The sequence below is a fragment of the Thermobia domestica genome, chromosome 2 (genome assembly GCF_964235325.1).
Source record: "Thermobia domestica chromosome 2, izTheDome1.hap1.1, whole genome shotgun sequence".
Lineage (NCBI taxonomy): Eukaryota > Metazoa > Arthropoda > Insecta > Zygentoma > Lepismatidae > Thermobia > Thermobia domestica.
In genome coordinates this window covers 317,509,781-317,535,862 of record NC_137455.1, presented here as the reverse complement: position 1 = coordinate 317,535,862, position 26,082 = coordinate 317,509,781, and the positions used below count along the sequence as shown (strand labels likewise).

General features: G+C 34.6%; 1 protein-coding gene across 1 annotated transcript in view; it reads right to left on the bottom strand.

The window, feature by feature from the left end:
• LOC145678640 (aminopeptidase N-like) overlaps window positions 1-26,082 on the bottom strand; it is a gene marked incomplete in the record, with an annotated part of 683,740 nt that overhangs the window by 432,240 nt on the left and 225,418 nt on the right.

The window sequence follows — 26,082 nt, the reverse complement described above, 5'->3', positions numbered from 1 at the left end:
CTAACATTGAAAATTTTGTTCACTTATAGAAAACACATTGTTTTTGCTCACTGGTTCACTTTATTTCTCTTTTTTTAATCTATCTATTATATATATATATATATATATATATATATATATATATATATATATATATATATATATATATATATATAGAGAGAGAGAGAGAGAGAGAGAGAGAGAGAGCACGGAATGGTGTGGTTTGTAAAATTATTATCAATATATTCATTTCTTGCTTACTAGGCAAAACTGTCCAACTTTCACACAGTGGCGGTCTTACCTTGACGCGATTGACTCGGTGGGTCACTACAATTTCTGAAAAGTGCAGTAGATTTCTATGTGGTTCTTAAATTTGGAATTTTATGAATTTCACTTCACATTTTGATTTTTAGCTATTCTTTTGTCATTAAATACTCGTTACATAAAATCAACCATTCCTATGTTAAAATCTTAACCACTGGCACAACTTATTCTCCTACACTGTAATTCTCAGTGGTGACTCGATGCCTTCTTTCTTAGGACAGCGGTTCCTATCAAATGTTGGATGGAGTTGGGGAATGGAAGTTGCGACGGGCGTTACTATGGACAATCTCTAGTGAAATTATCATTAAGTCATTAACTATAAATTCGACCATTCTACCCTAATGAACGTAAGTGTACACATGGTTCTTTTAAATATAGATACTTTGAATTTATTACTTTTCACAGACAAATATTGGTCCTGAAATAATGTTCAAAAACTTGTTTAATTAGTTGTTATGACTTGTGTCATCAATGAATTATTTTACATGAATGGAAGATAAGTGTGTATAATTTTGTTATTAATTTACGAGCAATATTTACTTAATTTTGTTAGTAATATATATAGTCTATTACTTTGCGTTGCGAGTAGTCCTGTACTTGTATATAGTTATACAGCATATTGCAGCAAATTTCAAGGTCAGGTTGAGACCCACTGATGAGTCCTGAATTAATTTTTGGTAAAGTACAAAAAAATTGTATCAAATTGAACTGTTAAATTAAGGTTAACTATTTCTGCGTGTATAAAGAATGAATTCTCTGAAATTCTGGATGAAGCTTTGAATTTTTCATGTGTGTTTTACTATATGACTGGGTGAAACAAGGAGAAATTCTGAGATCCAAGTGAAAATCAAATCTGACTCATCTTTAGAATTAACAACGAAGTTAATTGTCTTTGAGCAAAAACTCCCCATATATATATAATCAGTATAAAGCACGTGACATATTTGTTCTCTGAGTATAAAATTGTTTGATTGTCCTGTTTTTATATTCTGAAGCAGTAATGGCCGATTTTCAACACACTGTGCACTAGGACAAAATAAGAAGCAAACTTGAGGATCATTTTCCTCTTCGCCTCCATCTGCTCAGACAATGATTTGCTGCATGCACGTAAGCCATATATGTTCTGAATCTTTATTGTATTCACCGTATTCTGGTCTTTGTTTCATGCGCATTAGCCAATTAGAGCCTAAGCTATGAATATTTCAAAGTGACTATATGAAATCATTTTCCTAAAAATCGGTTTCTTACCAACAGCCTTACTTACAGAATGGCCTTGATAACCACAAAGTTAAATATTTTGACAGTTAAAAATCAAAACTCGATTCAGGTAAATTACGATGACCATGTACACATTTCTCGTTACGTCAGGAGGTTCTAAAAAAGGAAATAAATCATACATTATTTACTTTTATGCAAGGGTCGGATGAAACATACTCGAACCAGAAACAGATCCAGTTCGCAGACCTTCATTTAGCCATCATTGTTGTAAAGAACATTTTCCTCATATTTCTGGATTTCGTTAAGTTCGAGGTGGGCAAATATTGGGAAAGGTTGAGAAATCGAAATATATTGGATATTGGATAAGCCATATATATATATATTGGATTACGAAACTAATGCAGGAGGTTGATTCAATCATAAGTTATTGCTGTCTAGCTTAATTAGACCATTTCTGTTGACTAATAGATGTTTTAGGTTTTGGTCTATTTTGTCAATATTCTGAATTCTCGGACTTGATGTATTTGCCTACCTTGAGTAAAGGTGTAGTGGATCAGTGCAACTACTAAGTATCTCACGGCCATCATAAAATTTTCTGAGTGCAACGTCGGCTCTGAAAAGGTTTTAGGAGTGGAAGTGCAATTCAATCCTTGGTAGAACGTGTTGTTTGCTGTCTGTGCAAGATTCATTTTTCCTTGCATGTATCAATATAGTCGAGAAATGGATCATTTCGTAACACAGAGGCAGCACAGCAGAGTAGAGTTTAATTTGAAACAGCTTTACTTTTGATTCTCGGTTAAATGGTGTGGCGTCCATTTGTATTGTAATTATATATATTGCGTTATATTATATATTGTAATTCATCAAGATCAATCTATTTCTTTTGCTTTCAACTTTAACATTGATATACATTGTTTCACTAATGACTAAAAATTATGCATAACAATCCAACTTCTTCTAAAAAGTTTACTGCAACTCTGTCCAATACTCAGCTTGCAATAAATTTACACCTTAATAAAACTGTGCGAACTGATAATACATCGATTGATCGATATTTTCAAATATCTAAATATCAATATCGAAAATTTCACTGATCAATGTTTCGATATTTTTCGATATTTCAATATTTCGATATATCGACCAAGTTTCGGTACTTTCTCGATATTGATTTTCGTTATCCAAATCTGATTGTCGCACAGTTCTACACGCAGAAATTTTTCCTTTTTTTTTTTTAATAAGCATTAGGATTAACTAACTATGGCCTATGGAACCCGGAGGTTCTATGCCGCGTTCACAAAAGCTCTCCACTGACTTCTGTCCTTAGTCAACTGGATCCAGTTTCTACTTTGTATTCTTATTTCTGCGAGATCCATCTTAATATTGTCCTCCCATCTGCGCCTAGGTCTTCCTAATGGTCGTTTTCCGATTGGTCTTTCAGTTAAGACTTTGAAATCGTTTCTACTTTCTTCCATTCTAGTTACATGAGCTGAACATCTAAGCCTCCTAGACTTAATGACCCTAACAATGTTGGGTAAACCGTATAAATTATGTAGTTCCTCGTTATGAAGTTTCCGCCATTCCCCGGTCCCGTTCCTCTTGGGTCCGAGTATTCGTCTCAGGATCTTGTTCTCAAATACTTTCAGTCTATGATCTTCCCTCAGAGTAAGCGACCATATTTCGCAACCATACCGAACAACAGGCATGATTATCGTTTTATATATTTTAAGCTTCAAATTCCTCTACAGAATTCGTGACGACAAGAGATTTTGAACCGAATAGTAACACTAATTCCCTGCTTTTAGTCGACATTTAATTTCTTCGTGAATATGATTTTCGTCTGTTAATACTGATCCTAGATATTTGAAAGTGTCCACTTTATCAAAAGTATTATTTAATATTTTAACACCTCCATAATTTGCCGTATTACGGTCCCGACGCACTTCCATGTATTTAGTTTTCTCTGTATTTACTTGTAAATTCATGTTTCTGCAAGCGTTTAATAAGATCTCTGCATTTCTTTCTATTGTTCTCCTATTATCCCGTATTAAATTTATATCATCAGCATATGCCATAACCTGGTGAATACCATTCAACTCTAGGCCCTGGTTGCTATCTTTGATTTTCCTTATAGTATGTTCCAGAACAAAGTTGAACAATAATGGTGACAACGCATTTCCTTGTTTCAGGCCATTTTTGACGTGAAAGCTCATGGACAAAAAATTTCCTACCCGGACTTTACTTTGGGATTCACTTAAACGTATCTTAATTAATCTAATTAGCTTTCTCGGTATTCCAAGTTCTGTAAGAACGTTGTATAATGTTTCTCTTCTAACCGAGTCGTACGCCTTTCTAAAGTGGTGATGTACGGGGTATTGTATTCCCACTTTTTTTCCGAGTATTTGGCGAATGGTAAATATTTGGTCGATAGTTGAACGATTTCGGTGTGATATCCACACTGATAATCTCCAATAATTTCATCTGCACTTTAAAAAAAAATACCGGAATGTTTCCGGTGAAATATATGGCAATCGGGGCCACGCATGCGTATGGGGTCAATCTTGCTAATAGAATACTTGAAAGGATTTTATACAGGCCGGTAGCCAGCCCAAAAGTGTAGGGGGGAATGGCTGAAGTTAGGGGGGCCCGATCCAACCTTATTATAGTTCATCACCATATTATAGTTCATTTGCAAGCCTACTGTGAAAATTTTACGGGGGCAGCAAAAATTTATGGGGTCCGGCTCCCCTAGACCCCATTTGGATACGGGCCTGATTTTATAGGATGTTGAAAGCATTAGGATTAGGAATTAGATTTCTGGGCTTTCGGCATCCAAGGCCATTTAACCCGTCACGTATGAGAGATGACGTACCGTACCTCGGCGAGTACAATATCCGATGAAAGGGAAGGAAAGAAGGATTGGGGAAGGAAATAAGTGACCTTGTCTATTATGTTAGGTACCATCCCGGCTTTTGTCTGGTGTGAATGAGGAAAACCCAGGAAAACCCTCATTCAAGATGGCTGGCCTGAAACAAATGTTACACTTTTTCGACTGAGTACCTATTTTTAAATATACAATATTAAACTAATATAAGTATTGATAATTAAATGAAGACACAATCATAAATAACATTAGTACACTTACACGAATCTACCGTAGACTGTGAAATCAGAACAACCTTTTAAGACCCTGTATAATTAATTGTTGACAGACTCCGGAACCGTGTTGCGGCCCGATGGTTGAGAAACACTGGTTATATCTATGTTCATAAGTTCTTCAGCACTGTATATATATTAGTTGCATTATATTTTTCAAAGTGCTCAGTATAATGTAAGGAAGAGACGAAAGGTGGAAATGCGAAGTCTGACCCGAGATAGGGAAGGGTAGAAAACTGAGTCTAAGAATCAAAAGATTCCTGACGCGAGAAGAAAGATTTAATATTCAACTGGGCAGGGCTGGATTAACCCAACTTGAGGCCTGGGGCTTAAAAAAAAAAAAAAAAAAATGGCTTCTGCTGACGACCTAATACATTCCTGTGGAAGTACAGTAGGAAAGTTACGGGTATATGTTTCATACTTTTAGTCATATTTTATTAAAAGATTATTATCGTATCTTCATGATTCTTTTTAGATAGCCAATTGAGATTTTGATCAGAGTGGAGGCCCGGGGCTATAGCCCGCCTAAGACCCCCTTAATACGGCCCTGCAACTGGGTTAGCTTTACAACGTATGCTTCTAGTTGGCTAAGAACAGAATGTACGGGTAGCGTAAGAGGAGAAATGTAACACCTCAATATACTTTTATAATTGATACAGCTCAACAAGTCCTTTTTTTTTTCATCTCCTCGAACGTTTTGAATCACCAGGAAAATTAAAAGGCAAATCATTTTCTGCTTGATCAAAGATTCCTACAAAGATAAGAGCTCTGTAGTGGATTTAAATAATTTACCTGGATTTCCGTGAAATGTTCTTTAATTTTTTAACAGCTTAAAGAGCATTCTCAGACCATCCGTGTTTACGTATGAAATGATAGTAAAGTTCTCTTACACATCCAGGAAAAGTAAACGAAGAGAAAACTCGACTGAATACACAAATGTACCAGGAAAAACTGTGAAGGAATTATTCCCCGAAAATACAGTAACCAGTTTTTATTTGTCCACAATTTCCTTTTAACCTTGAGTTTAGCAACAGTATATTGTTTTACATTGTTTACTAACAGTGCACTTCGCTATTTACCCTGAAAAATGAGCATTGATTTTCTTAGGAAACCTCAAGGGATTTTACGTTGTACGTGATACTTGTAGCGAATGATCATGTGCGTGACTAAACTTGAAAAAAAAAAGTAATAATTCGAATTTACAAAAAAATCTTCACTTTTGGTCTAGTGAGTAGCTCACATGCCTTTGGTGCACGAGACCTCGGATTTGACACCTTGATAATTCATCATCGAACGCACTACACTGGTCTAGATTCACTTTAAGTTGTAGATATTGTCTCATATAGCCTCGTTGTTGACGAAGGACGTAAAAACAAATCAACGAAATCAAAGACCAACCAAAATATTTGCAGCCATAGCGAAAGGTTAAACTGGATATTCTACTGTTGTATGACCCTGCATAAGGGGTGGACTGGAGGAGATCACTCGACCAGAGCTTTCCAAGAATATTGTTGGATTAAAATATACATGGAAATCAAACTTCACCTATTGTTTGTGTATGTCAGCCATGTGCAACAGGTAGGCTCCGGTCGGTCCCCGCTTACTAATTCTTTCCATCTGGCCCGCTTGACCCGTTATTGAAAATGTATTTCTTACGTAATCTCTTAAACTGAATTTTACCTGCATAGCTGATGCCAGTCTTAAAACTAGCCTCCGCAATGTAACATCCAGTGCAACATTGAACATTAAGAGTCTAGTTGAGAACATGCAAGATCAAGCTTCTGACTAAAATGATAAATAAATAAATTTTTCTGGCTGTCTTGAGTAAGAAAATACTGCAGTCACCGTTATAACTAGAGAGCGGATTTTAAGGTGCAGCACCTTTTCTAAAAATGTAGTTGTTAAACAACCAAAGTTCAAATTATGTATTTCCGGGCATAAAACGAACTGAAATGAACGCACTTTTTTGCACCTTTTTCGCAAATTTTGCACCTTTTTCGCTAATTTAATAAAATTTCCCCATTTTTTTATTTCTTTTAGCCTTCAGCTCCTTTGTTGTCCCTTTTTTCTATTTTTTTTTTAATTTGGACAGAACAATATGTTTTATTTTCAATCTGGTTTACACATAATGTTCCATAAATTTAGACGCAATCTTAACAGATTTGCTAGGGACAAATTTGAGCTGAATTTGCAAAACAATCAGGACGTAGAAACCTTTGCAATGTCAACTTCTCGCCCATGTGCTTACAAGATATTCACCGTCGATGTCGTTTTTCCTACCACATTTTTGCACCTTAAAATCTGGTCCCTAGTTATAACAGTTTTTGTGTTTCTGAGATACTAATGCATCTTGAACAAGTTTCTCTACTGATTATAGCTATTCAATTTTTTATGATGACGTAATAGTGATGATTATGATAGTGAATTACGCAAATCTCTGTAAACGCGAATGGGTTGGAAATGGTATCATAACAAATTAAGTTAAAATTACTTAGAATTTCAATCAATATGTTGATATTAAAGTCAAATGTAAAACCCAAAGTGGGAGACGCAAAACCCAGGGCCGAATTAAGGGATGAGCTTAGGGGGGCTGTAGCCCCGAGCCTCCAGTTGGAAGGGAACCTCCTCCATTCTAATCAAAATATCAACTGGTTGTCTGAAAAGAATCATACAAGACACACTTTTCACCACAAGATAACATATGACCAAAAATATGAAACATATTCCCTTAGCTTTCCTGCTGAACTTTCACAGAAATGTTTTAGGAAAAGTCAGCAGGGGCCACATTTTTTTTCTATCCTCGAAGCTCCAGATGGGTCAATCCGGTCCTGGTAAAACCCAACGTTTTTAGCAACATATAACTTCAGATTGTATATAAGTAAAGATAAAGTCACTTTAGCACTTTTTCCCACCAGATCAAATACCTGAAATTACCAAAATATCGCTAAAAACGTTAAAAAGTCACTGGAAAGACCACCTAATAAGAAAATGAAAAACAAAAGTGGCAATATCTGGTTTCTGGTTTCTTGACATTTATATTACATAATTATAAATTGTGAACTACACCTAAACCTCGAGAAGTAAATCGAATGGCGCTGACTCGAGAATTCAGGTAATCTCTGATTTTACTTTCAAACAATATTTCTTTCAAAATCTAAATTTAATTACTAACCCTGCTGTTACTTTCGTAAATCGTACAGAACGTGAGTTAAAGCACATCATTTTAGGAAAGAATGAGCTTATACGGGGGTGAATATAGGTCTACACTATATTTGTAAAAATGGTTGAGGGTATACCTACCATTACATCATCGTTAGGAACTAAATTTTTGGTAGTGTTGTGCTATGGAATCTTCTGTGGTAGGATAATAGCCTAAAATTATTAGAACAATATCTTAAAATTAATTACTGCAGTTTTTTAAAAATTACTGTTACACGGAATATGAAACATGCAAAGCATTATTAGCATGAAATTCAAAATAAATGGATGAATTTTATCTTAGTATAGGTTCCCGGTGAAGTCAAGATGAATGCGATATTTCCAGTTACTCACTGAAGATACGTTGCTTTAAATGCGGAGCGTTGATCAGATGCAATTACTAAATTCAGCAACAATTGATAAGGGTATAGTTTTTCAAAGGTTAATATGGCACACTTACGTTAATTGTTGCGTTAGTTGAAACTCCACGTTCTGAGTTGATATTCCGCTCATTTCGCTGTAACTTCGGCTCAATGTCAAGGTCCGCAAAGATGCAAGCAGAAATATCAATTTTTGACATATAATCAGTTTCCAGTACACTTTTCAATTGGTACTGATGGAAAAGACGCTTTGGTTCACTGATAACTTTTTTCTTTTCAAATTTGGGCTTAACTCAGTTCAATATAAAATAGACATCAAAACGTAAACAATATGACGGATATGTACTTGGCATCACAAAGACCACAGTTAATTTTGCAGATATTTTGTCCAGTTAACTGCAAATATTGCCTAACAAACTCTGGTAATAACTTAAATTTTGGACATTTTTGGAAGCTTCACTTGAAGCATAACAGTACAGGTTCCGTTGACAACGTTCCTTGAAGAACTGCATATCATAGGTTTGTGGTGAAACTACGGAAGAAGTTCTAAAAAGACCTTCTCTGAAAGGTGAGTGTAATTTTACACATCCAATAGTGCACAACATATCGTGTTGTGGCTATGCCGAACTGAGATTTTTAGACGAAAAAATCAAAAGATAGAAACTAAGAATCTGAACCAATGATAGGAAATGAGAAGGAACACAACATGTTGGCGGGAGAGTAGAGAAATGGAGGAGGAAACATCAAACACGGTTCCTCTTACAACAAAAGGAAGATATTATTAACAAAAACAATTCTTTCTTACGTTAATTGGTTAATTAAGGGCAAAATTGTCTGTAAAGAGATCGGAAAAAGTTACCTTAAGGAAAAAGAAGAGGAATTACTACAAGTTATCTTTAAGTAAACGGAGAAAAGACATACTCTTATCTAAGCACAGACATTTAACTCAAATATAAAAATATGGTAATTTTCTTTAGGATTTTTTAGTAGTCATGTTATGTTCACAAAATAACATAAATAAAACTTGAAATTTGAAAATACATTACAATCCTAATTAAAAAAGGAAAGAAACCAGTTGAGAAAGGTCCAATTGCATTGTCAGAACGAACCTAAAAAGAATTAATTTTCCTCATTAGCTTCTACAGGCTTTATACCAATTGTTCTATGTACTTTATTACTATACCAATTAAACAATTCTTGTAATTTACCTGTCCATTTATACTTTCCTTGAGTACTAAATTTTTTTCCATGTTATGTTTAAGAGTTCTGTTAAAACGTTCATTATATGTTGTTTTCGAATACGACAAACATTACAAAATGGATTTAGCAGATATACATAATATTGCAAAGTATAATAATAATAATAATTGCAAATATGTATTATGTTTATTTATATTTTTTTCATGATATGCATATTGTGTGTTCCGTTAAAAACAAAAACCCTGAAATTGTAACAGCAATAACAAAAATTTAAAAAAAAATAAGCTGCCTGTGTTTAACATACAGATTCAGGTGGTAAATTTTATAATCAACATGTAAAATGGCTGTTTAAAGAATATTAAGTTAATCATTACAGTGCTCAAAATTGAAAAATTCGCAAAATGTCATCTCTCTATGACTCACGGTTCCCGAGATATGGTTCCTTAAAATCTCCAGAAATCCGAAAATTGAAAAATTCCCAAGTAATAGACACACACACACACACACAGAGAGACATAAATAATTCAGTAACGAAATTTTAAAGTTCGTTCAATGAGTATGGTAAACACTAACATTCTATATTTTATAGAAATTTAATAAAAAATTATGGAAATAATAATCAGAATAAGAATGAGTAAAGAAAATTACAGTAAAATATAAATAAATGTAGATATAGGTACGCTACAAGGTGTTGCAATTTCTTGAGAGACTGACTAATTCAGATGACTTCTATATGAAAGCCACAAAAAGAGGAATAAAAAATATTGCCCGGAGTAACACGAGCTGGCACTTGCTAGTACTGTAAAATAAAATCCCAATTCAATCTCTTGTGCATCTATGCTTACAAACTACTAATAACCTTATTGAAGTCATCCAAATAAAGTTAAAAATTTTCACCCGTATTTACTTCCTACATTAGAAAGACTAATGAGACGTGCACAAGGATAAACATGCCAATCAGAGTTAAAATATAATTTTCTCGGAGACGGAGCCAGACTGAATAGAGTAGACGAATTACGTTACGTTATCTTCTTCATTTAATTAAAAAAAGGCAGAAAAAGAAAAGAAAGCAAAAAAAAAAAAATCCTTCCACGACAGATGATGGAACCCTTATTACTTTAGTTACCACGCTCTGGTGAACTACATTCAGGACATTAATTAAGGATATAGGCTATTCATTACGTTGCCACGGAAAAATTCACATGAGATTTCCTGCAACAGAAATAAGGGTGTGCGCGCGTGTGAATTTCGGTAGAGAGGGGGAAGGAGGACTGAAGAGGAGCTGGAAAGAAGAAAATAGATTTTAAAAAAAATGAACAAAATGGCCTTGGGAATGAGAAAAAGGATGAATTAGCCTCGTTGGTGTGTTTTATTACATTATCGCTCACTGAGGGCGGTTGCATAGTAATTGTGTTTCACAGGATACTATTACTAGTATTATTGCAGGAAAGCTGACACCTCATCACTGCCTTGGAACTCATTTCGCACTGCGGACACTATTCTAAGTATTAATTTGCTGTCCACGTCTCCTGTTAATCTTACGTTAGTATTAGTATTAACACCGAGGACTATTGCTTGTTTCAGCTTAATTGTCCTATTGGACGGAACTTTATCTCGATAACTACACGCTTCAGAAACTTTCCTATTAGTATTTCAATGTTCTGCTTATCTGCAATACAAAAGAAACTCGACTAATATGTATGTGAAACCATTAGTGTAAGTTTCATTTAAGGAATTCACAACGTGAAGTTGGAATGCAATAGAATAATCTAATACAAAACAGTTCAGAATGCTCCTAGAGCATTGCCAGAACTAACTTAAAACGAATTAAATTTTCTTATTAACTTCTACAGGCTTTACATCAATTGTTCTATGTACTTTATTATTCTATTCCTTAAACAGTTGTTGTAGTATATTTATCCATTTATAATTTCCTTGAGTACTAATTTTTTTTCCCGCATGTTTTGTATAAGAATTCTGTTAAAACGTTCTATGGTATGTGGTTTAGCGAAGACATGCTCAAAATGGAGGGCTCAAAATTAAAAAAAAAAAAAATCGCAAAATATCATCTCTCTATGACTTACGGTTCCCGAGATATGGTCCTTAAACCTCACGAAAACGGAACTGTTTTGGCCAATATCTTGGGAACAGTAAGAGTGACGCGAAAAATTCCACCACTTTCTTAAATAGTTTTAGATGCTTTATCGAATGGAGGGTTCAAAATCGAAAAATTCGCAAATAACAGACACACACACACACACACACACACACACAGAGACAGACAGTGGCGTATTTAAGGGGGAATTTCTGGGCTTAAGCCCGTCCCTGAAATCTTACTATAGTAAAGTAAATGAAATATCTTGCAGAATTTTCACATTTCCAGGCCAAAGCCCCCCGAAAGTTAGCAAAGCCCCCCCCGAAATAAAATCATAAATACGCCACTGCACATAGATATGGAGAATTCAATAACTAACTTTTTAACTTCTTTGAATATTTGATATACTGTATATAGTGTTGTTTACGAGACGAGAGATAACTATTTTTTGTTTCATCTCCTTATTTTGTGGAAATATAATCTTGTCTCGATTCTCGACAAATTTTTCTCGTCCTCATATCGTGTTGTAAATGTATAGGATTTATGTGACTTTTGGAAATAATGTTGGTAAAATTTTTGCACTTATTGAGAAGAAAATAAAATGCCATGGGCCCATAGGGATATAACTGTTGAATAATTAGTAATAGTGTAACCGGCCACTTACAAACTTTTAATTTTTGTTGTACTTCAATTTTAATTGTAATTGTTAAAAGATATAAACAAAACAAGGAAAAAAATTCCTTTACATAATTTCAGGTTAAAAAAATGTATCATAATATGTTAAAAATAATTATGTAATTTTGTTTGCAAATTTATTTTATGTGCTAAAACAATTTAACTTACATAAACTTGTTCATTGTGTAAATATTGCGTTAACAAATTTAATAGTTTAATCCAAATTCCATTTTATACACAAACCCAATTTTGTTAGTATATATATAAAATATAATTATGTTTAAGTTACAAAAACCTCTTGCAATGCACCCGAATTAAAATTTCAAATATAAACCTTAAGTATCACCACATTAGATAAAGAAAAACAACATATCGCCCAGATGGCTGATCAATTTTCATTTCCAAACGAACATAAGAATCGCTCACATCACAAAACTACTAATACCTGATTTTAAGAGGATAAACGTTCAGAAAATACAAATATTCTGACTTCTTACTGGTATAAGTGACGTAAAGAAGTAACGACATACAATTAATCATATTTTAAAGGAGAAAAAGCATTCCATTACAAATTAATTCATATAGAAAATAGGCTAGTTTACTTTTCACATCACATAAATAGTTTAGGGAATTTAATAGTTAAATAATATTGTATGGATATTTTAACCCTAAATTACACTGTAAAAAAATCATAGGTAAATTTATAAAAAACGGTGGCAATCTGTTTGCCACTCCTCTATGTAAATCAATTTACACCTATAAAGTAAAGTTACTAATATAAAATGGTGTAAAATTACATTTTTATCAATAAAAATATCATCCTTTGTTATAAATTTACTGTAAATTGTAAAATAACCCAGCAAATTTTGTAATTTAATCTAAGAAAATGTATATCAACTTACAATATAAGGGGTAAATGATTTTACATTGATGTTTGGCAATTTAATTACAATTTTGTTGCAGTGTATTAAAACATGTAATGACATATGACAAGGGTTTAAATTCAGAACTCATTATTGCTTATGTAACCTACAAGAAGAAATTATGTATATTAATAATGTACTATGCATTCAGATTATGTTAAATTATGTAGGAAATAATAGAACGATTATATTGCATTAAATTGCAAGATTTACATTTAAACCATACTTATAATTCAAGTACATCTATTGTGTAATGACTTGCGTTTCTTTGAACGTGGATAAATTATGTTTGTATTGTATTTACAATCAGTTTACTAATTTATATGCTATGCATAAGTGTCGGGAATCTTATAGAACGGCCATGTCCGTCCTTCTTTTCGTCCGTCCGTCCGTTCGTCTGTAAACAGATATCTGAGCAGAAACGATAAGAGATGTTGAAAATTTGTTTATTGCAATTTATTCAGTCTCTCTCCTCCGTTAACTGTGTATTTAACCGGAAGTACTGCAATTAGCTATTTCTAGATTCAACGTTCATCGCCATAATATTAAAACGGTTACAAATAACGAGAAACTTTTTTTTTTTTTGGCAAACTATTCAGCGTCTCACGAGAACATGGTATGACTATCCACAAGATTATACCGAAACCGGAATTGGTTCAAAATTACTATTACTTAAGGCTTCAATATTGATTTCCACAGAGCAAAAACGATAAAAGATATCAAGAAGCGATTTTTGCAATCCATCCACTATCCCAAGACTAGTCTCTATCTCCTCCGTTGATCTTCTATTCAATCCGGAAATGGTTCACATTAACTATTTTCGATTTCGACGTTTATTGCCATAAAGATAGAATGGTAACAGATTGGGAGAAAGTTTTTTTTTCAATCGATTCAGCGTCTCAAGAGAACATACTATTACCCCCGGAACCTGAACTGAAACTAAAAATAGTTTAAATTTACTAGTATTTCCCACTTCACTACTGATTTTCGTAGAGCAGAAATGGAAAAAAGTATCGACAAGCGTTCATTTTGCAATCAACTCAGGGTTACAAGAATAGATCCCACCTCCTCCATTAACAATATATTGAAACAGGATTTTTTTCTTCAATGTTTATCACTATAGAATGGAAATGGTAACAGATAGCGAGAAGGTGTTTTTTTGCAATTGATTCAGCGTCTCCAGAGAATACACCACTACCAGCTACAACAGTCTACCTTCTGGATTCAGTTAAAGATTACTAGTACTCTCGGTTTCAATACTTATTTTCATAAGGTAAAGTGTAATGAAAAGCAGTTTTCTGACACGGATTCAGCATCCGAAGAATGTGTTTTGTAGCCGCTTTTATTTATCTGTTCAAACCGAAAGTGGCGAAAATTTACTATATCCGACCACAATACTGATCGCATAACGAACGAAACAGGAAATATAGCGATAAGCAATTTTTGATACGGAATCAGTACCGCAAGAATATGTTTCACCTCTAATTTTATTACTTTATTGTAGCGTTTCTCAACTGGTGTGCCGTGAATGGGCCACATGGATTATTAATTTTATAGTAATCAAATTGCAAAACGTAGGGCAAAACGTATTTGTATTTCACATTACTATGAACCTCTGCTATGAATCTACAATTTTAAGTTTCATACCAGGTTACTGTTCTGTACATATCTAATATTGAAAAAAGTATTTATTATCATTGTTATGACCATTATTGCTTCTTTATTGTTACAGACTATTTCGTAACTTGAAAATTTAAAATATCATTCAATCCTTTCGAAAAATTACCTACATTTGTGTTCTAAAAGTAAATGAGATTTGTTTATTCGGTCGTTATTTAGTGATCTTCCTTCTTAGTAAAAGGTTGGATACAGTTTTTAAAAAGAAAGCATATTTTTAAAAACCTAAGTCCAATATTTCATTTCAATTGTTTTCTATTTTAAAATTAGAATGAAAAATAAGCATAATGATTTACCACCGGGGAAAAACCAGTGATAGAGCTTTCTTCTCTGTGAGAAGATCAATAATTACAGAACAAAATACCACTGTGTTTTATATTTACAAATAATAATATCTATAAGTGTGCCGCGAGAATCCACGTAATACCCGTAGTGTGCCGCAAGTTGAAAAAGGTTGGGAAACGCTGCTCTATTGCATCTAAAAGTGTTATATATCAATTAACACTTCCGGTTTTAATATTAATTTCCACAGAACAAAAGAAGTAGGAGATAGGAGCAGTGGCGTATTTAGGGGGGCTTCCGGACTTAAGCCCCCCCCCCGAAATCTTACTTACTATAGTCAAATATATGAAATATCTTGCAGAATTTTCACATTTTCAGGCAAAGCCCCCGCCCCCGAAAGTTAGCAAAGCCCCTCCCGAAACAAAATCGTAAATACGCCACTGATAGCGAGTAATGTTTTTTTAAATGTGGATTCAGCATCCGTTGAATAAATTCTTCTGTGATCTTATTACTCTATTGCAATCAATAGTTATATAGATACTACTTCAAGTAAGTTCGAGTATTGAATTCGCATAGTTTCGAGCTCTGCTGTAGTTTCACGCTCTGAAACGAAACTCACTTGTTTATACTATGAACACGTAACACTAAAATACTATGGTATATTTAGATCTGACTTAAGTGAACTAGTTTGCTCACGAGGCTTGTAATATGTATCGGCTCGTCTCGATTCTTGTATCGTTTCATTGGTTTCTATCATTAGCCAACTGGATCCAGTTTGTATTCCTATTTCTACATTATCCATTTAATAGTATCCTCTAATCTGCGCTAGGTCTTCTTCTTAATGGTCTTTCCCATTGATTTCCAGTTAATATTTTCAAAGCGTTCCTATTTTTTCTTCCATTCTGGATGCATTCCCTGTTTACTTAAGCCTTTGCTAGACTTAGTAACCCTAACAATGTTAGGTAAATGCTGTTGCAAAATTACCCTAATAGGGTAGAAGGTACAAAAATTTAGCACACGGGATTCGGTTTTCTTCCACAAACTTTTCATTATAAAATTCCCGTTATATACAATATAACAAAAAATCACTATAAACGTGATCCTAAGAACAATACCAAGTCCTCTATATAGTTTGGCTAAAGAGGTGTTCCTAGGCCCAGGTAGCCAAGGGAGAAATTCCACAGAACTCCAGGCAAGCTAAGGGGTATGGATTGGATTAGATCCCTCAGAGCTCCTGTGCACCAAAAACACGTGTGCTAATCAATGGACCAGCACGGAGGACAAATTACCAGCCGTATTTTTTATGTTAAGGTTCATTTCAATTTAAGAATTATTGTGTAGCAACTAATTTACCTATGATTTCCTGTAACTTTTATTGAAAATCTTAGTAATTCACGAATAATAATCGTACTTGCACTTTCTGATTTTAGTTTATCGTCCCATGATTGTACACGAAAACTGAGAGAGATAATGATGATGAGATGTGGATAATGGTGGAATGAAGGAAGTGGGGAGGAGGAAACGGGAGAACCCCGAGAAAACGTACCGTGTGCTTACTTGGTGTGGGCTGGGATCGAATCATGGATCTCACCGACCAGAGGTGACAGCTCTATCACAGAGTCAGAGCGGCCTCTGTATTTTCACTTTCAATTTGAAACTTTGTTATCTCTTCGAAAAATTTGTCGACATTCTCTTCCTTTTTAAACTTTCAAAGCTAAGGATATCGTTGGTGCAACGGGAGGGACTACAAGAGAGAGAGTGTGTGAGTTAAAGAGACCTGCAGGGGCGTAGTTCGTAAGGCATCTACCTATCTACTGGGCAGGATCTTCGGTGTGGACTGTAATATCGTTATTCCAGTGTAGAACACAGTATTCCCCAGACTCCCTTGAAATGGGTACGATCTTCGTCTGAGTCCTTATATCTCGATTCTAACTGAACTGATGCGAAAAATCTATCATTTCAGATTTCAAAATTATATGCAGTAGAGTACAAAACGAAAAAATCGAAAATCGTTTTTTTTTCTTTTTTTTAAAATGAATTCAACAATTCAAGAATAGATTCTTAGCTGCCTTTATCATTCTACTGAAATCGGAAGTGAATGTGTGCCCCTGAAATTTCCAGTTCTAATGTTGATCCTCATAGAGTAAAAGTAGTAACAGGGGGAGAGAGGAGTAGTCTCCGGTTAGGGTGATAATACGTAAAAAAGAAGCTTGTAAATAGAAGTATGTGTAGGCGCCATGTTGGAAGTTGTCAGGTAAACTATTTTTCAATGTGATGCCTTTGTCGAAATGGATTTGATGTAAATACTATGCAAAATGTTCAACATCGTAAGTACTACTCCGTTTGATACTTTTAATAAGTGACTTTTTAGATAGGCACTATGTTTAAATAGTTCTGAAGCAATTTATAAATTAAGAGATTTATTTCTTTGTAGCTAAATAGCGAGGAACGGATTCCTAACGTGAATTTAATATCTTAAATATGTCCTATCTCGGCTTTAAACAGTCTATTTTAACTTGACGTGGCAGGAATGTACTATTTCCGATTTAGATATTGACCGTTACAGAGCTGCTAACGATAAAAGACGCCGATTTTTTAAAAGAAAAAGTATTTAAATTATGATCGCAATAGAAATATTAACGACAAAATACAGATTTTTTTTTAAAAAAAAAAAGTATTCAGCTTTAAAGAACATACGTATTTTTTCCACCCTCAACCCTGAACTAATATAAAAAGTGGCAGAAATTTACTAAATTTTGGGTTTCAAATTTGATCTCTATAGAGGAAATACAGTAATATATAGAAAGAAATGGTTTCTTTGAAATTAATTTAGTACCGAAAGTTGTAGAAATGTCACAATTTAAGTTTTAATATTAGACTTACTTGTAGTAGAAAAGGCAAAAGATAGTGGAAAACTGCTTTCGGGTATATCAATAGATTCAGAAAATATGTTCCTTGATTTGTTTTCAGCATTTAAATAGTAGGTTCCATCTTTTTTTTTTTTTTTTATGTGGCTATTGAACTGGGATGATAAACTGGAATAATTTATAGTTAAAATATTGAACTCTTATAGCTTAAAACGTTTACAATAGTGTCACCATATGAAATAAGAGCTCATTTGGATAGTTCAAAAACAACAGATAGTATTGTTTCCTCTGGTAGAACTTAGTTTAGTGTCTTTCACTTCTTTTTGAATTAAAACATCCAATAAATTTCAATCATTTTTTTTCTTGTACGCCTTACATCTTGAGAATTACACATAGGGTAGCCAAACCCAAACTATCACTTCACTCAGTATGATGTGTTCATTCCGTAGAGAATACGAAGATTCGATTTACGGGCAGTTCAAAAAATGTTGTGTCCCCTGATCCAAAAACTAATTATTGGCGAAGATCTAAATTTTTTGATGATTTTTTGGGGAACATCAAAAAATTTCTTGGCCAAGATTGCAATCTTTTGGTCCATTTTTTGATCATTCCTTAACTTTTTGTTTTCTTTTAGAAAATTAAAATAAACTAGCTGAATCTGCGCTCCCTACAAAGCGCATCATTCACATATGAGCATCAATCTCCTTGTTATTCCTCACATCTGTACATGTCCCTTTACAGACACAAAGGAAAGACGTCTTGATAAAAATCGGCAAGAGATACCGTCAAGGGGAGATTTTTTTAATTACTTTTTTCAATATTCACACCGTTTGCAAGATTTGAGCCTACTTCTTCCGGTTCGAGTTTCTAATTCATGTATGATCAATGTTTTCTCTGTTTTTGCCCTGAAGAATAAGCAAATACATTACACACACTATTAATTATAGTGTCAGTGATACATGGTGTTCAGTGGGCAAAACACTCCAAACAATAAAGATTCAACTTAGACTGGAGAAATGGTTATCCTTTGTTTTTTTATTATAATTTGGCCATAAAACAAACGCCTGATAGGTATGCAACCCATATATAGTTATATGTGTTGGAATGTATAATGCGTAAGCGTAGGATATGATGCTTTATTTTTTGTAATTTCAACACTTCTAGTGTACCAGTGAAATTGTAATAAAGAAATTATGGCCATGCTATTTTGAATATTGAATTAAAATTGGACAATCTACGCAAAATTTGCAATCGATCAGTGAAAACGTCATCTTTCTAGAGCCTGTAGTTTCCAAGATCTCATTGTCGAAAACATTGGCCACAAACATATTAACGTCCACAAACGTATAGTTTAAAAGAACTCCAAAGATGGCAGCACAATTCATTTGCATTGATTTTGGAAAATTCTTATTAAAATACAAAGGCTTTCAATAATAATTTAAAAAAAAGATAAACTATATAAAAAAGATCTATTTAAATAATTTATTTAAAGTACGCATACTTTAAAATATTTGTCTTTTTTAAAAGTGAAATCACAAATAACCGTATATCAAAAGTTAGAGGTTATAGCTCAGGCGCTTTTATTACTATTGTAGCATTTTAATAGATAGATACATTCTTCTTTAACACGAGTAATACACAATCTGAACTCCTTGTTATCAGTTCTGTAAATTTCTCTTTTGTTTCATTTTTTAAACGAAGCCCTTTATTTTATTTAATCAACCGGTTAACGTTAATTTGTTTCGTTGCGAATAAAAACTTTGTTAACAGTTTATCTTCACATTCACAATGGCTTTGGCATGAGCAGCGCATAACCGGATTGGTTCCAACCAAAACAGAAACTCAATGCGAGGAATGGTTCTAGTTTCCATTGAAATTCAGCGATTTACCCAAGGAAGAAGGATGATAGAAGGGATTAACACGTAAAATCGCAAAACAATATTTTTGAGAAATAAAATAAAAATGGTAAGAGAAGCATGGTAATTGTTAAACCCTGGAGGATAGGAAGAAGAAACCTCTTATCAGAGTCACTCCATGGGGACCTCATTAAGGTGAACTAAGTTCTAACCCTTCGTCTGTTCCAACCACAACTCATCCGCAACGAGATATCAGATAGGAAACACTCCGCACTGCGCTTGGGGTTTAGGAGATCTGCACCTGTGAGTTTAGCAGACGAAGCGGAGGTAACAGGGGGCGGGGGGATGAAGGTGGGTTAGTGGAGGTGGTGATGAATGGAAATTAACTAGATCAGCCCTCTCTAATCTTTGTTACCCAAAACGCGAATAAGGAGAGAAGCAACTGAACGAAAAATAAACCATTAGAGTGTATATAATCGACTTTCGCCCGCATGGCAGCTCCAACTCTTTCTCTATATACAATTTCACAAGTTGAGGGAGAGAGTTTGCGAGAAACTTTGACCCTTCTCTTGTTGTGCGATAATTGTTTTAGAAATTTCTCTTGCTAAGAAAACGTAGGACAGAAAGAGATAGAGAGAGAAGAGAACCAAAACGACTGAACTTAAGCCACTGAAATAATTGCTTTTCTTCTCACTTAACTTATATATATATATATATATATATATATATATATATATATATATATATATATATGTGTGTGTGTGTGTGTGTGTGTGTGTGTGTGAAAAATTAAAACTGTCCTATAATTAGTCTTTTAGTTCGAATTTGGAAGTTGAGACTACATAGATGAATTTGCTCAATTAATGATAATAATACAAATTGCATACCATACTTTGAAACTTCTTTCTTTCCTTTCTAAATATTCTTACTATCTCACAGTTATTTAATCCTTAAGAACAGTGAACATTACCTGTAATTCAATTCTGACACAATCACTTCTGGATCAGTGGTATGGAAAAAAATATTTCTTGATGATCTTTTTTTGTAATATGCTAAAAAAAAAAGTTACTTCTTATTCATAGTTACCCAAAATTAGATATTTTCCGAACCATTGATATTCCCTATTTACGAGAATATTTCCAAAATTTCCGGCGCCATTGGTATTAAGCCGTTCATGGCATATAGTAACATCTATCGTGCCACTGGTAATAAGCCGTTCATGACATATGGTGGCAGCTATCGCGCCACTGGTAATAAGCCGTTCATGGCATATAGTGGCAGCTATCATACCACTGATAATAATAAGTCATTCATGGCATATAGTGGCAGCTATTACGCCACTGGTAATAAGCCGTTCATTGCATATATTGGGTCTATCACGCCACTGGTAAAAACCCGTTCATGACATATTTGTGCGGAAAATAAGTTTGCAAAGTTCGTTCAAAATGTTTAAAGATTTTTATAAAACTATGCTTAAAGATAAACCGGAAGCAAACACGAGAACACACACACGAGAACAAGGATCATTGTCAAGAGTAAAGTTGGTAAATAATATATATATATATATATATATATATATATATATATATATATATATATATATATATATATATATATATTAATTTGTTGCCCATACCTGGTTTGGTTGTTAGATAGAGTTAGACTGTGATGAATTTGTACTGACATGTGTCCAGTTAGAAGCTTGGAGTAAGTAGGCCCTATAGATATTTACTAGAATATTTACTAATTGTCACAATTGGATAACAAGATATACTATAGAAGTAAAGGTACAATTTTGTGAGATATTGTTGCGAGGCGACGGACCCGGGCGCCGATGTAAGGGGGCGCAAAATCGGGGGGAAATGAAAATATATATATAGAAGGGAAGGAGAAAAGTATCAAAAAGTGCTCAAAATCAGGGAAAAGCAGGGTTTATTTTTGAAAATTTTCTTACGCTTCGTGCCAACCATGATGGCGCTTCTCGGCTGGTCTGTCGACCTCACTCATAAGTACAGTGGCGCCATCGTATACTGTCGCCCCGGGCACTGATTTTCTACGGCATGGCACTGGAATCAAAGGCCACACGCACCAGAGGTAAGCCATAACACGCTCTAAGTACCCTTTTGGCGTGCTAGACAAAAGTTTGTGGGGTCGCAGTGGCTCAATGGTAGAGCGTTCAACTAGGTAAGTAGGGGCCCTGGTTAGATTCCAGCTCGTGCCAAATTGACTTTGTGGTGGACAAAAATCGAATGCATGGGTTTCCTCGGGATTCTCCCGTTTCCTCCCTCTTTCTTCATTCCATCATTTCATCCATTTCTCATCATCGTCGTCTCCTTTAGTTTACACAGCATAACCGTGGGACGTAAAACTTCAGGTTTCATTTCATTTTGTTTTTCAAAAGTTTGAGCTTTTCTGACATATCCCGTACACTGACACACGATAAAATACGCTGTAGCTGCTGAAATTGTATGACTGCAAATAAAAGTTGTGAAGCTATGCGAAACAAAAAAGAAGCGATTTTAAAGTGGTCGAGCTAAGTAAAAGAAAATTGAAAGAAAAAAAGTCAAGAGAGAGCAATGAAGTTATTGCTACTAATTTAGATTCATTCAACTTTTCGCCACTTTACGTATGTATTTACTTTTACCTTTAATGTTTCATTGCCTGTTTGCGCAAAGCGTCGCAAATAATTACAGACCGAGAGACGTGTTTTTGAGGCTAATTACTACAGAATCCTGACTACTGTGCTTGGCCGCTTTGCTTTACGATTCTCAAACGAAAACCACAAACGCATCTGCGCCAATGTCATCGTACAAGACCACAATATTGGCTATTTAAAGGCTTTATAGCCAACAGATGGCGCGCCCATGTACTACGTAAAATATAATGTGCCAAAACACAGAGCTGAAAATGCGTACTAAACGAATTGAAAAAAAGAAAAAGAGCGTTGGAATCGCTCTATCTATTGAGGCAAAACACAGAAAGCTGCAGGAGAGAGAGAGAGAGAGAAACGGCAACTAAAATATATCGTCCAGACAGAGTAACAAAATAACATGTGACAGTTTATTTTTGACTTAAATAGTATTTCATTCATTAAGTTTGATCATAATACAAGAACAAAATGAAAAAGGGACTCTGTAATGTGTTTTTCTAAAGTATATGAATAGTATATAGACCAAAGGTTACAATTAGTGCATATAAAATTAGATCATGATATGTATAATTTACGAGTATACACATACATATATACAAGAATGTACACTCATGTCCAAAATTATTGTCGCATGTTTATAAATATGTTGTTGTAGGAATATAATTTGATAACGAATTCTCCCGGTATTTTTAATAATGTTAGTATATGTTTAATCGGCAAAGACATGTATGTGGCAAATTTTATGTCAAAAGAGCAGTAAATAACAACAATAAAACGAAAATAGAACTTTCTTGTCCATTTAGCAACATTTTGTTTTACTCACTCTAATTTTCGTATTTATAATTTTTTTCCCTATGAAATTTACCACAAATATATTTCTACATTTCCCGATTATACACACAGTATCAGTATTAAAACTACACTGCAAAATCATTATCAAGTTTTATTCTTACAAGAAGGCAGTTATAGATATGCGACAATCATTTTGGACATGCGTGTACATAGAGGGTGGGTCCTGGGAGTCCGCATCCTCCTCCCACAAATTCCCGCGTAGCCATAGTGTAATTTTAGCATAATTTTACAAATTTTAATATAATTTATGAACATATTGAATTTGGATCCCCCGAAATAAATTCCTGTGTATGTCCTTGTATATTAACTTATGACGAATGCAGGTCAAGTACTGCAACATGGAATGTGAGACTTTTAGATTTCCAAACTATGTTATGGCTCTCATGCAACAATTTGGTACGATCATCCGTCCTGTCTCCGACGACATACATCAGAACAAAAGCTGTAAGGGCGGCCGTATATTGACCAAAGAACAGGACAGCTGAGCCGAGATTCGCTACTGTGAGTGATGTAACAAAGATTCATACTGCATATTCACCCGAATACGTGCAGGACAAAGACTCTTCCAACACTATGGCTGAAACATATTGTAAATGCACACAGGTTCCTCTCTCTCTACGTATCCTCTCCTGCCTCCCCTACCTCGGCTTTGCACACTGAGAAAAAAAAATGTAGGTGGCATACTTAAAAACGTAGGTTACATTCGTAATTCCTGTAGTTTCTGGACTTAACGTACAACCGTATATAACATCCTGCAGCAAACGTATAGCTGAAAAAGTATGTATTATACGTACTGTCTGCACAAGTGCAATGACGTCATTCGTGTGACGTTATCTGCAGTAACAAGTATATACGGAGGTAATATCTAGCTTTGTGACGTCAGGGTCGTATGTAGCATGTGGGTTAATAATGACGACATACACTGACTATCAGGACGGAGCATGATTTCAAGAAGTATGCAATATACGTTCTGTACATATGTTTCTTGCGTTCAACCCCGAGACAGCATCTATATTGTACTTGTGCCCCATACGTACGACTAGATACAGTATACGTATTGTACGTATGTATTATACAGATTTTCCTTATGTCGCACACAGCTTGTCCAGATACAGCATACAGAATATCCGTATGCACCATACAGAGTGCATATATGTAGCTTACAGACTGTCTGCATGCAGCATATAGATTATACGTATGTCGCGTACAGGTTGGCCATATGTAATGTATAGATTGGATGTATATAGCTAATAGGTTGTCCATATGAAATATACAGATTTTACCTGTATCGAATACGTATTGCCTTCTTGTAATGTATGGATCGGACATATGCAGAATCTAGAGTGTACGTATAGTGCACCATTATTAAAGTGCTGCAACATACTGCAAAGTGCATGATACATTCTTACTGTAATGTTGTCAAATATTGTTTTACTCTGTATGCAAACAAAAATAGCTTAAAATATGGTTGATCTCCTTTGTGCCAATAATAATAAAATTAACAATACTACACTTTTCAAATCTTAGTTTGGAGCAGTGAAACTGTCCAAAGAAATGTATTTACCTGCAGGGTGTCCTATAAGTTTGGGCTTCCTGCTAATTCGTTGGAAAGCTACTGCAAAGTCAAGTGTTGAAAAGTGACACAAGCGTTAATTTTAAAATTATGGGCACAAAGCAGGGGCGGATCCAGGACGGACTTCTGGGGGGGGCGGTCGGCGGTAATACTGCTACTTTTAAGAGCTCCAAACTTGTTATGGATGGGTTTATTTATATATAAAATAAGAAAGTTTCCTCTTGTGGGGGGGGGGGCGATCGCCCCGATCGCCCCCCTCTGGATCCGCCCCTGGCACAAAGGAGGTTAACCATATATTAAACTATTTTCGTTTCCATACAGAGTAAATCAATATGTGATATATTACTGTAAGAATTTATCATATGGTTTGCAGTTAGTTAGTTGCAGCACCTCAATAATAATGCAAAATGCACAGCCTTATACAATCCTATATTCAAACTCAAACAAGATTTACGTACAATCATTTATTAAGCTGTTATCATCCATTGCTTGTACGATATAAAGATTATTTTACCTCATTCTTTTCCTTAATAGTATCTTCTACTAAAGTGCAGTTGTTACCACAAGAGGCCTGAATAGAATTTTCCAGAAATAACTTCTCTGTACATTTTAATTAACAGGTATTTTTTTTTTTTAAATGTCGCAATAATTAAAAGTGTGGTGTCAGCCGGAAACGCATTCGCTTACAATATTATTCCTACTCAGTACTCGCCATTAAAAATGAAACACCAAGAAGGAGACTGGGTAGATGCGCCAAAGTTCCCAGGCCGATACCTAATAGTAAGTGCAGAATACTCTTAAACGTTCGCTGTATTCGCTGTGTGACAACGTGGTGACAGCGGAGGCGTTGTGCAGCCATCGACTAAACATATTTATTCTTCCCTGCTATAGACATTCTGCAAATTTGGACTTTCCTGGATGCATCCTTCTTAGTGCAACATTTTAAGGAAAGAGCAATTTAACAGTCTCATACATTGCTTAAAGAAAGAGCAATGATTCTCAGAATTACTCGGAAGATATATATACACAATAATTTAAAACGGTTATTTCAAACTTTGCAATTCAAAGCACGAAAAGAACTATAGATAAAGGAACACTGATTTTAGCCAAATAGTAATTAGTAAACTCAATCACACTCAGTACCATTAGTTGCTTGGTGTTATCCGTAAGTCAGAGATCA